At 43.2% G+C, this 13218-nt stretch overlaps 2 protein-coding genes across 7 annotated transcripts in view; one reads left to right on the top strand and one right to left on the bottom strand.

Annotated features, from left to right (window-relative positions):
- The window catches only part of LOC101106806 (cytidine monophosphate-N-acetylneuraminic acid hydroxylase), a 304828-nt gene extending 300429 nt beyond the window's left edge, over positions 1-4399 (bottom strand). Inside the window, exon 1 of the mRNA XM_060403435.1 lies at positions 4312-4399. The gene's annotated coding sequence lies outside the window, so the exon portion shown is untranslated. The remainder of the gene's footprint in view (positions 1-4311) is intronic.
- Positions 1-13218, top strand: part of CARMIL1 (capping protein regulator and myosin 1 linker 1) — a 306068-nt gene that overhangs the window by 110963 nt on the left and 181887 nt on the right. The gene's annotated exons all lie outside the window — the stretch shown is intronic.

Here is a 13218-nt window from a genome sequence, read left to right as displayed (position 1 = left end):
TCCCAATTCAAGGGTCAAACCTGGGTCTCCTGCATTGCAGGCAGATTCTTTACCATCTGAGTCACTAGAGAAGTCCATAAAATATAAATATAAATATAAATACATATATATAAATTATTGTTATATATATGTTATGGTCTCTGCAGGTGTCTTAGTGGTAAACAGTCTGCCTACCAATGCAGAAGACACAGGTTCCATCCCTGGGTTGGGAAGATCCCTGGAGGAGGAAATGGCAACCAGTATTCTTGCCTGGAAAATCCCATGGACAGAGGAGCCTGGCGGGCTACCGTCTATGGGGTCGAAAAGACTCAGACATGACTCAGCGACTGAGTAGGCACACATACATTTGTGTTATAACATATAATATATAATAATGATTATCCTCAAATCTAGAAACACATTGGAGTTAAAAAGTAAGGATAATCAATCTCTTTTAACTGTTTCTTGGAGACATAGCGCCATATTAGTTATATGTAACACAGAAACACAGGCTTGCTGGCTTGTGAAAGGAATATACTTTTGTTCTTTGGCAAGTATCACAGTGTTCCTAGGATTTAGTATCCTCATTCTCAAAATGAAGGAACTGACAACTTCCAAGGTCAGCTGTAAATGGATTGAATTGCCCTGTTAATCTTTTGGGTCATGCAATTTAGCGATATAACTGGGGTTAGCCCAAGTGTTTCAAAAGCAAGATTACTGGAAGCTCATTCTCCAGCTGTTGGGTTCGGAGATGATTCAAGAATGTTGCCCTGTCATTTGGATCTGGTTTGCTGAGGAGTAAGCCAGCATCATTATATGAGGCCACTTTGCTGATCGAGCCCCAGCCTAAAAACTGCTTCCTCTTCACCGTTCCGTTGCGGAGCCAGCGTCTTGCTTCCGGTGCATTGCTGGACTTCTGGAAAGTCTGAGTCACAGGGTCCTAAGGACAGACACAGCAACCCTGTTTGTCTAGACAGTATTTTCTAGACCTAGGTCTCAGCTCACTTGAATTTGGCAATCAAGGATTTACATGTAGTCTTTTTTTTTTTCTTTCTCATTTTCAAGTGATTTCTCTTTTTATGTCTTCCTAATTTCTGCTCTTTTCCAACAGAACTATAGATTTACACTGTACAATGTTGTTTAGTCACTTAGCTGTGTCTGACTCTGTGACCCGGTAGACTGTAGCCTGCCAGGCTCCTCTGTCCATGGGATTTTCCAGGCGAGAATACTGGGGTGGGTTGTCATTTCCTTCTCCAGAGGATCTATCTGACCCAAAGATTGAACCTGTGTCTCCTGCATTGGCTGGAAGATTTTTAACCACTGAGCAACTAGGGAACAACTACAGTGTACAGTGGGCTGTCTTTAATCTTCCTCTGCCTTGATTTTCTTAACTGGAAAATGGTGATACTAACTTCAGCCCCTTCATCTGTTCTGGGAAGAAAAATGAGATAACTGATGCCATAAAGTTCTTTTTAATTTAGAGCAGGAGGAAACTCAATTATAATAAGAATCTTGTATCTTTATTTTTATAGGGCATTTACAGTGTTAGCATTGAATACAAATCAGGGAGGGAAATCTCATTTTGAATGTTTTTGATAGAATCATGGCCAAGAAGGTATTAGAGGTGCCTGCAAAAGCTAAGAAAATGTGTTTAAAAATGATGAACACCAAGCCATCTAATATTTCTTTTCAAGAAGGAGAATTAGATAGTGACTGTAGGGTGTAACAAAAAAAAAAAAAAAGAATGTATACTTCGGGATTTTCCAAATCTATTTTGTATATATCCTTTTAATTTGATTTCAAGAGGAAAGGTGTTATGTAATGTTCAGGAATGTTTCGCTGTGTGGGGAGCTCTGTATGGTTCAGTATGGTAGCTACTAACAACAAGTGGCAACATTTTAACTAAAATTAATTAGAATTAAATAAAATTAAAATTTTAGCTACTCAGTCACACTAGTCACATTTTAAGTGCTTAGTAACCACACATGGCTAGTGGCTACAGTATTGAAAAGTCCAGATGTAGACCATTTCCAGAAGATTCTGTGGGATAGTACTGCTCTAGGGAAACTGAAAAAAGGGAAAGAAAATTCCCTTCTTCCTCTTCCCCACAGCTGCATTTTATAATCTCTGGCCTTATATTATTATACTGTAAAAGCACAGTTGAAATTTTATGAAGGGACGCAAAAATCCTGGAACCAGTTCTTTGTTCTCTATTTGCTTTTCTTCCATAATTATTTTTTTATGTAAGTAACAAATTACCTAGACCAATCCAGTAGTCCTCAAATCATGTGCCATATTCAGTTGTTTTTTAATTATTTCACAGGCATAAACCAAACTGTTGCCTCTAACACAATAACTAATATATTCCAAATCACCTCTGTCCACAAATCCATCCGGGCTCTACCATCAACATATATCTAGGATCGGGCCCTTTTCTTCCACTCCGCCGATCACTCTGGCCCCAGCCATCATCACCTCTCTTGTAAATTATTGCTGATGCCGCCTGACTGGGTTCTTGCTCCCCTCCTGCCCTTTCACCCACTTTCAAGCCTGTTATCAACAAAGAGATCATTTTAAATAGCAGGCCACCTTACTCTTGTATGCAAAATTTCCTGGCAGCATCTCCTTTTATTCCAAGTAAAAGTGAAAATGTGGACAGTGGACTGTAGGGCCTCATGGGTGTTACAGCCCCCTCTGACATCACCAGCTCTTACTCCCCTTAAGCTACAGTGAGCTCTTCTTTCTTCTCTAATTACCAAAAGTTTATGCTTATCTTGGGCTTGCCTGGTGGCTCAGTGGTAAAGAATTTGCCTGCCAGTGCCAGGAGACAGGGGTTCGATCCCTGGGTTGGGAAGATCCCCTGGAGAAGGAAATGGCAACCCAGTCCAGTATTCTTGCCTTGGAAATCCCATGGACAAAGGAGCCTGGTGGGCCCCAGTCCATGGGGTCACAAAAGAGTCTGATATGACTTAGCAACTAAGCAAAAATTCTTACCTCAGGGGAATGCTGTTGGCTTTTGCCATCTCCTCTGCCTGGCCCACTTATTCAAGATGTCCACCTAACTCATTTCTTCACTTCTTTTAGCCCTTTTTCAACATGATTTCATAATGAGGTCTCACCAAACTATTTTAAAATGTAACCAACACAACCCCTTCTCCAGTCCCCACACAACCCTCAATCTTCGCTTCCCCCACTAGGCTTTTCTCCATAACACTTATCACCATCTGACATACCTCACTCTGTGTGTGTGTGTGTCTGTGTGTGTGTGTGTGTGTGTGTGTGTGTGTGTGTGTGTGTGGTCTGTCTCCTCCCAGTAGAATATAAACTGTTTGAAGGCAGTGCTTTATGTCTTTTTCATCTTTAGTGTCTGCAAGGTAGACCCTCAATGATAATCTAATGAACGAAAGAAAGACTTAAGTAAATGACAGTTATGATAAATCATGGGCTTTCCAGGTGGTGCTAGTGGTATAGAACCTGCTTGCCAGTGCAGGAGACATAAGAGACCAGGGTTCGATCCCTGTGGTGGGAAGATCCCTAGAGGAGAGCATGATAACCCACTCTAGTATTCTTGCCTGGAGAATCCCATGGACAGAGGAGGCTGGCAGGCTGCAATCCATAGCGTCACACAGAGTTGGACACTGAAACGACTTAGCATGCACATGATAAGTAATACCAAAAAGAACAGGATAGATGCATCTGAAAGAGTACTTTTCGGGAACCGAAGTGTGCTAGTTTAATGAGATTCATTTTAGCAAGAGACAGAGAAACACAAAGACACACCATCCGGCATCATCTTTCCTCCACCCTGTTCCCCTCTGAGAGGGCTCTGGGATGAGGCTCCGCTCTCTGCGGGCTCTGCCAGGAGCCTATGGACTTCTCCTTCCCACTCTTGAGGGGCTACATAGAGGAGAGTTTGGACCAGGGCTGCAGGGGTTGTATGGGGACAACTTCAAAAAGAAAAAGGACTTGGGGCTCCAGCTGGGCTGATCCTTCAGCAGAGTAACCAGTCCTTTGAGATGACCGTGACACTCGAAGGCAGGAAAAGGGGTCCTTCTTGGTTGTGGAGCTGGACTCCATGGGTGTGTGTGTTCCGAGGGAGGGGGAACGGAGCAGGGAAGGGGCCAACCATAGTTTGCTGCCTTAGGAGGGAGATGATGAGCTATAGAAACAGAAATCTAGAAACATGGAGGCAGAGAGTTCCCTTCCTGCGCTGGGAAGCTGGTTGATGCCAAACTGGGGCATTGGCCTGTTTTCTGGCATAGCTGGGGAGAGTGGAAAGCTTGGCAGTGGTCGGGAGCAAAAACAAACAAAAAAATTAAAGGGATCACTTACAGTTTGCTGGTTCCCACTGAGGCTGGGAGGAGGAGACACAAACAAGCGGAGAGTCACTTGCTCACTTCTAGTTAAAGGGCGGAGCAGTAGCAGTGTTCAGGGGAGGCCAGCTTTTCACTTCCTCCCATTGTGCAAAGAATGGGTTTAACTTCAAAAGCTCTGCCCCCAGCTTTTGCTTCATCTTGCAACTTTGAGCCATTTGGCACAATGCTCAGGTGGGGTTCTTTGAACAGAGGAGTGCTATTCCTGTGTTCCCAGAGCAAAAACATTTCTCCATATAGCAAATTTCATTTATCTGAAGCTTCAAGAAAGAAAAACATGCTCTATTTTTTAAAATAGGTTTCCTCTTTTTGCCATGTCCTTTCATTATGCACTGGTTTTTTAAAGGATAAATTTTCTTCTGTTTAAATGGTCTATTAATCGTCAGTAAAATAACATGTGATTTTTTTTTCCCCTATATTTTGTGTGAAGTCTGTCCTGTCAGTACCCTGACCCACCCTTTGTAAATTGTTTTATTGATTTAACTGTTAGCTCTGTTGGCACAATCAAGCGCAAAATCAAGATCTAGAAACCCTTAGGACACCTGAAATCATGTGTTAGAATGGATTTTGCTTTCCCTGCCTCCATTGCTAGAAATGGCATCACCAGCCTGTGGGAGCTGCAGAAGACTAGAGTCTTTCTGGAGTGAATTTATGAGTAAAGAAGTACTTTGAACACAGTAGGCAAAAGGCAGGGATATCAGCATTTGGCGTTTCTACAACTTTCCTCTGTTTAGGTTATCCTTTTCTTTTTCTAGTTCTCTTTCTTTTGGCAGCTGAGTTGGGGATTAGCTAGTATTAATATATCTGTTTGAACTGGGTTGAGGTGAGCTGCAAACAACAAATTTTCAGGTACTTCCCATATAGGATATGACTATTAAATAGGAAGGATGTGTCAGTTACATGGTAGGCATCAGGAATAATGAGGCATAACTGAATTTTTACAGTTGGATTCACAATTATAGCAACTTTTTTTTTTTTTTAACCTTCTGAGATCTTGAGTTTTCATAGCTGGAAAGGAGGTAAGGAAGAGGAGTAAACCTTGACTGAGACAGATATGGTCCCTGTTCCCAAGTACCTTACAGTCTGGTGGGGATGGTAGATGTTAAATATATAACTCCACTAGTAATTAAAATTGTGATAGGTATTACTGAGGAAAGGAGCAAATACTGTGAGAATATATGATCGGGAGACCTGCTCTAGTCTGGACTTTGTTAGGGAAGTTCTTTAGGTGGGGCTCTGAAGGATGAGTAGATGTGATCAGGGGAAGATAAAGAAAAGAGGCAAAGAAAGGACGGTTGGAGCAGACGGTGGGACCAACAGAAGGCCAGTATGGCTATAACTGGGGGGGATAGGGGTCGGGAAGGAGAGAGGGAGTAAAACGAGGCTGCAGGTGGAGGCAAGGACCAGTGTAGTCATGCGGAGCCCCTAAAGACCTTAAGTAGAGAAGTGATAGGATAAATGTTTGGGTGTTTAGAAGATCGCATCAAGATCCTTTATAGGCAGTTGATTTGATGAGGCAAGATGGGTCTGTGTGTGTGTTGGGGGTGCTGCTCAAAGTGTTACAGGAGCAAGATGATGGTGGCCTGGGGTAGAGTCATTGTGTTGGAACTGGAGAGAAGTGAATGGATTTAAGAGATGTTTCAATTGCACTGAACTTGGTGAATGACTGAGATTCCATTGATGATGCCTGGATTTCTGGCTTGAGAAGCTGTATGGATTGCTATGGCCCATTACTGAGCTCAGACTCTTAGTGAGGAACAGATTCTGAAAGAAAGATCACATACTGAGTTTAAGGGTTGAAGTAGAGTTAGAGCCGATGATCTAAGGCAGGTCTGGGCTGCACAGGAACTTGGGAGCCCTCTGGGATCCACTGAAGTTGTGGGAAAAATGGAAGGTAGCAGGGAGTGGGGAATGGACATGACCAGGGAGGTGGGTGGAGAAATCGGTGGAAAAAAGAATTCAAGCACAAGGGGCTGTATCAGTGTTAAGGTGGTATCTAGTTCGGCTGTGAAATCTAAGTCAGCTCTGCCCATTACTAAGGAGAAATCTCATTAGGAAATGCTGAAAACTATATGTGGGGCTTAGCAACAAAGAGGTGGTTGGGACCTCAGGGGAGCTGTGCGGACAGAAGCCAGTTTTGAACAGTAGGATGCATTCGAGGCAGAAAAGTGAATCAGGTATAGATCCTTTTTTGAGAAGTTAGGAGTCGGGAGGGAGTTAGGTGGAGCTGCAAGAGGGGTGTAGAATCCAGGATACACATCTAGATCTTGGGAACCCTGTATCTGGACGTTTAGATATGGAACAGAAGACATAGTTACATAAGCCTCTGCAAATGTGGGCAGGGTATAATCCAGAGTCGAGGCAAGGGGATGGGCATTTACCTCCAGCAGTTCAGAAGGAGGGGGCAGATGGAGCCTCAGGAGCAGGCAGGTGGGGAGGGTTGGAGTGGGATGGTCAGCAGTACCAATCTGATGAAGTCTGTGTACTCAGTGGCGCAGGAAGGAAGCGGAATCAGTTTGTAGGCTAGCTCTGTTCTCCAGCTGTGCCTGGAAGCCACCATGGCAAGCCTGGGATAGGCAGATGGGTGGGTTCATCCGGGGTTGAGGTTTTTCTTCTGTGGGTGTAATGAAAGGACAGGGAACACACAGGCTGAAGGTATTAACAGTGGAGGAATGATTTCAGTGGGGTTTTAATGGGATGAAGATGGCTGGGAGGGTGTAGGATGGTCAGTGACCGGTGGTGTTGGGGTAGCGGGCACAGCTGAATGGAGGAAAAGATGCATGTACTTTGCTAAGTGTGCAGTGTGTGTATGAATCATCTGGGGATCTTATTAAACTGCAGGTCCTGATGCAGTAGGTCTGGATTCCCAGATAATGCATTTCTAAAATGGCACCCCCCTCTAGTACTCTTGCCTGGAATATCCCATGGGCGGAGGAGCCTGGTAGCCTGCAGTCCATGGGGTCGCTAAGAGTCAGACACGACTGAGTGACTTCACTTTCACTTTTCACTTTCATGCATTGGAGAAGGAAATGGCAACCCACTCCAGTATTCTTGCCCGGAGAATCCCAGGGAAGGGGGAGCCTGGTGGGCTGCCATCTATGGGGTCACACAGAGTCGGACATGACTGAAGCAACTTAGCAGCAGCAGCAACAAGCTCCTAAGTGCTGCTAGTCCCTCTGGCCCTTAGATCACACTGAAGGAGAAATGAGAAGGTGGTGGTCCAAGAATGGGATGCCTGAGCTGGGAATCATAGAGCGGACAGATAGCACAGGCCAGGGAATGACTAAGTGGACCAGAAGGTCAAAGAATGAGAAGGGCCGGCTGGTCATCAAGCCTCTCAGGATGCGTGACAATGAGGCTAGCACTTACTGTTGACAACACTGTTCTAGGCACCTCGGGTATAGTCTATTGTTTAATCCTCACAAACGTCTGCCATGAGGTATTGATACCTATGATGATCTCTTATTTTTACAGACAAGGAAAGTGAGGCCCAGAGAAGCCTTTCCCCAAATCACCCTCACTTGTGAGTGGAGGAGTCAGGATTCACACTGTGGCCATAAAATTCCAGAACATCTTCAGAGTCTAGTGCCCTTATGTGAATGGATGCATTGCTGATCTCTGATGATGGAAGTTGGAGGGGGGATGGTATATAGACATTTTTAGCCAGATGTTAGCATCATCAGTGAATAAAGTTAAGAGAGTGCTAGGGTTTTGGTAAACTATCCCTTTTAATCCTCATCTAGAGCCATACCCATTTTACAGGTAAGAAAAATAAGACTCAGGTTACGTAGTTAAGTGGGAGAGATGGCAAGTGAATTCAAATTGGTCCAAAGCCTCTTCTTCCTCCGTATCAGGTTTCACTATATCACCACCCAGACGTGGAAATTCTTTTCTAATTCTCAGATAGGCTGTAGTTACCATGGGAATAATCTCTTTCTGCACCAAAAGCTGTATCCTGGAGGTGACGCATTGTAAACAGGCGACTGAGTGGGGGCCAGCGCACCTGGGCCTGGCTGTCTCTGACTAGCAGGTGTGCGCATGTGTCCATAGGTCTGTTTTTTTAATCCCTATGGATCCCTTTCAGAGCTGTATTCAATAAGTATGATGTCAGTTAAAATGACTCCTTTCATACTGTTTACTATAGACTTAGCACTTGATAACTTGATAGGGAATCCCCGATTCTTACACAAGGATAGATATTGTCTCTGAATTAGAAGTGAGGATACTGCAGCCTGGAGACTTACAGGAACTTGCCAATTTCCTCTCTGCTCACAAAATGCTGAAGCTGGGGTTTCTCTGAGGTTTTTGAATCCAAAGCTCATGTTTTTGCTATCCAAGCTTGCTTCCTCAACCTCTTCTGTATCCTCATGGCGGATCATGCTTATGGGTGCAGATGGTGCCATTAGCCAGCTTTATCAAACTTTCAATACCTGGACCCAGAGAAGAAATGAATTTTATGTTGATTTTGAGAAGCAACCCCCCGTGCATGCACACACACACACGCGTACTGTGTGCACACTGATACCTCTGAAACAAAAGTTTCATGAAGCAGTGCTTATGGTTTGTATTAGCAATGCACTTAATTTTCTTTTCACTTCCAGTTCAGTTTAGTCTACTTTATTAATATGCTTGTTAAACTCTACCAAATTGATTTAACTACCTACCAATGGGCTGTAGCCCTCAGTTTGAAAATTATGTGCACATACAGATTTCTCCATATAATTACTCCAGATCTTTCCCCCCTGCCTCTCCCTGCTTCTTCTTGTGGAATGTAATGAAAAATCTCTCTCAACGTGGTAACTTCTGTAACAGTAAATCAATGCCTGCCCCCACCCATCTGCCATTCATGCATCTGTAGAGTGAAGAAATATTTCATATATTTGTCCTGAGAGCAGGAATGAAAATGTACACTTTTTTTCTTGCTGAAAATACTAATTAACAAGAAGTGAAGAATAAGGAATTGACATTTGTCCCTCCTGGACTTGAGAAGATGGGGATAGAAGAATGTCTTTTGTGGGCTGATAAATTGAAAGCATGTAGGGTGGGGAGGGACTGCAGCATTAGAATTCTGGCAAATGATGAGTGAAACTTAACTTCATGTTCCATCTGTGCCATATAGCTGTCTAACTACTATTACCATTGAACTTGTCCAAGGCTGTGTGTTTACTGGACTCCTTTATGTATCAGGTCTTGTTCTGAGTACCTCACCTGTTATCTCAGTAGTTATATTGTCTCCATGTTTTTACAGGTGGGGAGACCAAGGCATGGAGAGGTTCAGTGACCTGCTCAAGGTCACACAGCTAGTAGGGATTGGTCTGGGGGGGATTTACATCCAGGGAGGCTGCCCCTGGAGCTCCTGGTCTTTATCATTAAGCTGTAACCGGCACATCTTTCAGGTAGTTCTTTGTTAGGCACCATGCCCAGAACTCACTTCTGGGTTTTGAATCCTGAGAGGAATCACACAGGGAAAAAAAAAAATGGCTGGTGTCCATTCACTCCACAAGGGCTGCCAGAAGGGACTTACCACTTGAGTGAAGAAGTTCTTGCTTCTCAAATTGGTAGAGTTGATTTAGTTTCTTTCTCTCTTGAGCTCTGGTTTTTAATTTAAAAGAAAAACAACAACTTTCAAAAAAAAAATGAGAGCTACCCATTTCCTTTAAATAAATTTATTTGTTCTTAAAATTTCACTGTCAGAGAAAAAAACAAAAACAGGAGCCCTGATAAATGCAGACAGTTTGACTCTTCCTGGTCTGTTTCCTCATCTTTAAAATAAAGGAATTGCATACGCCCATCCCTAGATCCCTCTTAACTGTGATCTTTTGTTAGAATTGGGTGCTAGAGACTCATGATGTGTTTAGGAAGAGACCAGCTGGCCTCATGTTAAGGAAGCAGGAGAAAGTTTGTTAACGTGACCTTTGCGTTCACGTTGTATGTTTTCTATATATTTTGCATGACTGTGATTCTACTGTTAGTGAATTCATTTAAACCATAAACGTAACAGTGACGACTAGCAGAGGTTCCTTCCCAAGCGTGCCTCGTGCAGACCACGGAGACCTCAGTGCTGAGAGGTCTGGGCAGAAACTCTGTGCCAAGTGAGTACCTTAACGTGACCTTCCTGGACTTGGTGCTAGGAGTTAGATTCATCTTTACTCTTAGCCTAAGACGTGGTCCCATTCCAGGGATTATGATCACGCCATTATTCTGCCTTTAAAAACATGTCATTATCAAAGAATCAGTGTGACCCATTCCAGAGTTTTGTATCAGACAGTGCTTTGAAAAGAAGATCTGAAACATTAGTGACATCAAGAGGACTTGAAGTTGTTTGAAAGTAGCCATGTGTTCATCTGTGGGAAAAAATTAGAGATGCTTGTTTTCTTACACGCATTGATGAAGCCTTACAACTTGCAATAAAGGGACTGTGGGAAGAATGAAGCAATTGTTTCTGACAAGCTGTATGTAAACATTGCATTTCTGCATAATGACATAAATAACCAGGTGAAAAGAAATGGATTTGCACAGGTGTTAGAGTACAAAGGTTTCCCCTGAAACTAGACATCTGAAGACAAAAACCCACCTCCAGTGGCTCTCTCCTGCTACCCCCCAATTGAGGGAGCATCTGTCCTTCCTGGAAGGAGAGACCCAGGGAGGAATTAATTCCTCTCAGCAAATATTCACTGGTGACTTACCATTCCTGGCAGTCCACACAGAGCAAAGAGAAGCAGGGTCTGAGAACTGGGTCAGATCCATAGTGGGTCTGAGCCGTAACCCAGAGTGTAGGAAGGTAACTCAGATATCTGTTTCTATCCCCTTATTTTAAGCTTGGGTGACTTGAGGTCCACACAGATAGTTAACTTGTTCAGACTCAGGTCATTTGTCTAGCTTGAGATCAGACCCAGCCTAAATCTAGGAACTCTGATCTTAGTATAATTAGCATGGGTAATATTATTATAATATTGTAATATAAATAATAAGAAACACTAGTGCTTTCCATATGCTGGCCCTTTCTGTATGCTGTTGGTACTTTACATATGTTCACTTATTGACACGCAGTGACTCATTTAACCCTCATGGCTCCCTGAGGTATACATCATTGCTTCCATTTTACAGAAGAGGAAACTGAGGCAATGAGAAAGGGAAGTAGTTTGCCCCAAGTCACGCAGATAGTAAATGATGAAGTTTGGGTCGAAACCCAGGCAACCTGATCCCAGAGTTTTGCCTCTAAACCGCTAGGCAAGGGATCAGCAAACCTATACTTTCTATAAAAGACCAACCAGATAGTAAATATTTTTGGCTTTGTGAGCCATAACCATATCTGTTGCATCTGCTCAGCTCTGTCTTTGTAGTGTGAAAACAGCTGGAGACCACCCATTAAATGAATGAGTGAGGCGGTGTCCCAGTAAAACTTTATTTATAAAAACAGGTGGGGCTGTTAAATCTATAGTTTTCAGATCCTACACTGGACTATGCCACCTCCTAGGGCACACTTATAAATGGCATTAGGAGAGATACAGATGTCTGAGGAGTGTGGCGATCTGATTTTATAAGGCATTTGGGGCCAGAAATTGCACTAACACAGTATGGATTTTGTATTCCTTTTGGGTCTAGTGTCCTGCTTTGGCCAGAGAGAGTGATGGTCATCAAAGCTGTGTGCAGTGGGTTGTTAGGAGGCTTTTTATTCTCCCTCAGTGACCTTGCACAAGTCCCTTAGCCCCTGTCACTCAGAACTCTCCTCAATGGTGATAACATTCCTTGCCACGTGTCCCTCTCCTTCTCTGAAGTGCGTGTCTTGGATTAATGAAGTCTTGTCCGAGATGTACTTGGAGCTGGGAGTTTGGAAAAGAGGAAGCGTAGTAAGTGACAGTCATCAGGTAGCTTGCTTGCAAATGAGCATTTTGGGGATATGAGACCATTGGTCTTAGGTTTGCCAGGAAGAGCCCAGTTTTAAAGGAAAGGCACTTTTGGTAATGTGCGGGAGAGAATGTGGATGGAGGGGCCATAAATTTACCTGTTGCCTATGCAGCGGTAGACTTCAGGTAATGGCATTCTTTAAGAGGGTGAAACATACCTATTTCTGTTTTTAGCAAGTGTGCAATGAGAAGGTTCCATGGCCTACCTCATTATGTATCATCTCCGTAAGGAAATTTAGGCTTCTCTGCTAAGCTGTGCATCTTAACACGAGGGAGGATTTTTATAAATGTTTCCAAGTGAAATTTTGAAGTTAAAAGTTGAACCAAGAAGCCTCAAAGGGAACCAAGCGGCTGCTTGCATTTCAATGAAGGGGAGAAGAAATTCATTACAGAGGGTGAAAATGTGGTTTGCATGCTAAGACTCTTGTGGAAGAATGGGCCTCCCGGACCGGGTAGGAGGGAAATTCTGCTTTGCCCTTTGTGGTTAAGGTTTCTTGGCTAAGTACACATAGACCTTCTAATGCTCCCTCTGCTTTTTTTTTTTTTTTTCCATTTTTTTAAAGCTTTGTAAGAACATTCTTCAAGTTTAAAGATACATATTGAACTGAAAATTTCAGCTTGTCTCAGAATCTTTGTTTTTTTTCCTCCAATTGTTTGTTTTGTTCCATTGACAAAAACTGTTGAAAAATTCAATAGATGTTAATCTTACTTTGGGAATCTAAACTTAAGATGCTCTCATACCAATTATAATGATAAATTCAGCGGAGATGTTCTTGGTACTGGGCTAGGTCTCTATTCATATGGTTGTATCTTTCTGTAAACGACAGCATCAGGCCTGCAGAGCAACATTCTTCTGGTTCTACAGATGAGCAAACTGAGAAGCTAATTCTGTCGGAGTGCAACAGCTAGAAAGTGGCAAAGCCATAACTGGACTCTGTCTTCCTGATTCCAAAACCCCA

Source organism: Ovis aries, chromosome 20 (assembly GCF_016772045.2).
Source record: "Ovis aries strain OAR_USU_Benz2616 breed Rambouillet chromosome 20, ARS-UI_Ramb_v3.0, whole genome shotgun sequence".
Taxonomy (NCBI): domain Eukaryota; kingdom Metazoa; phylum Chordata; class Mammalia; order Artiodactyla; family Bovidae; genus Ovis; species Ovis aries.
This window is presented reverse-complemented; position numbering and strand designations above follow the sequence as displayed.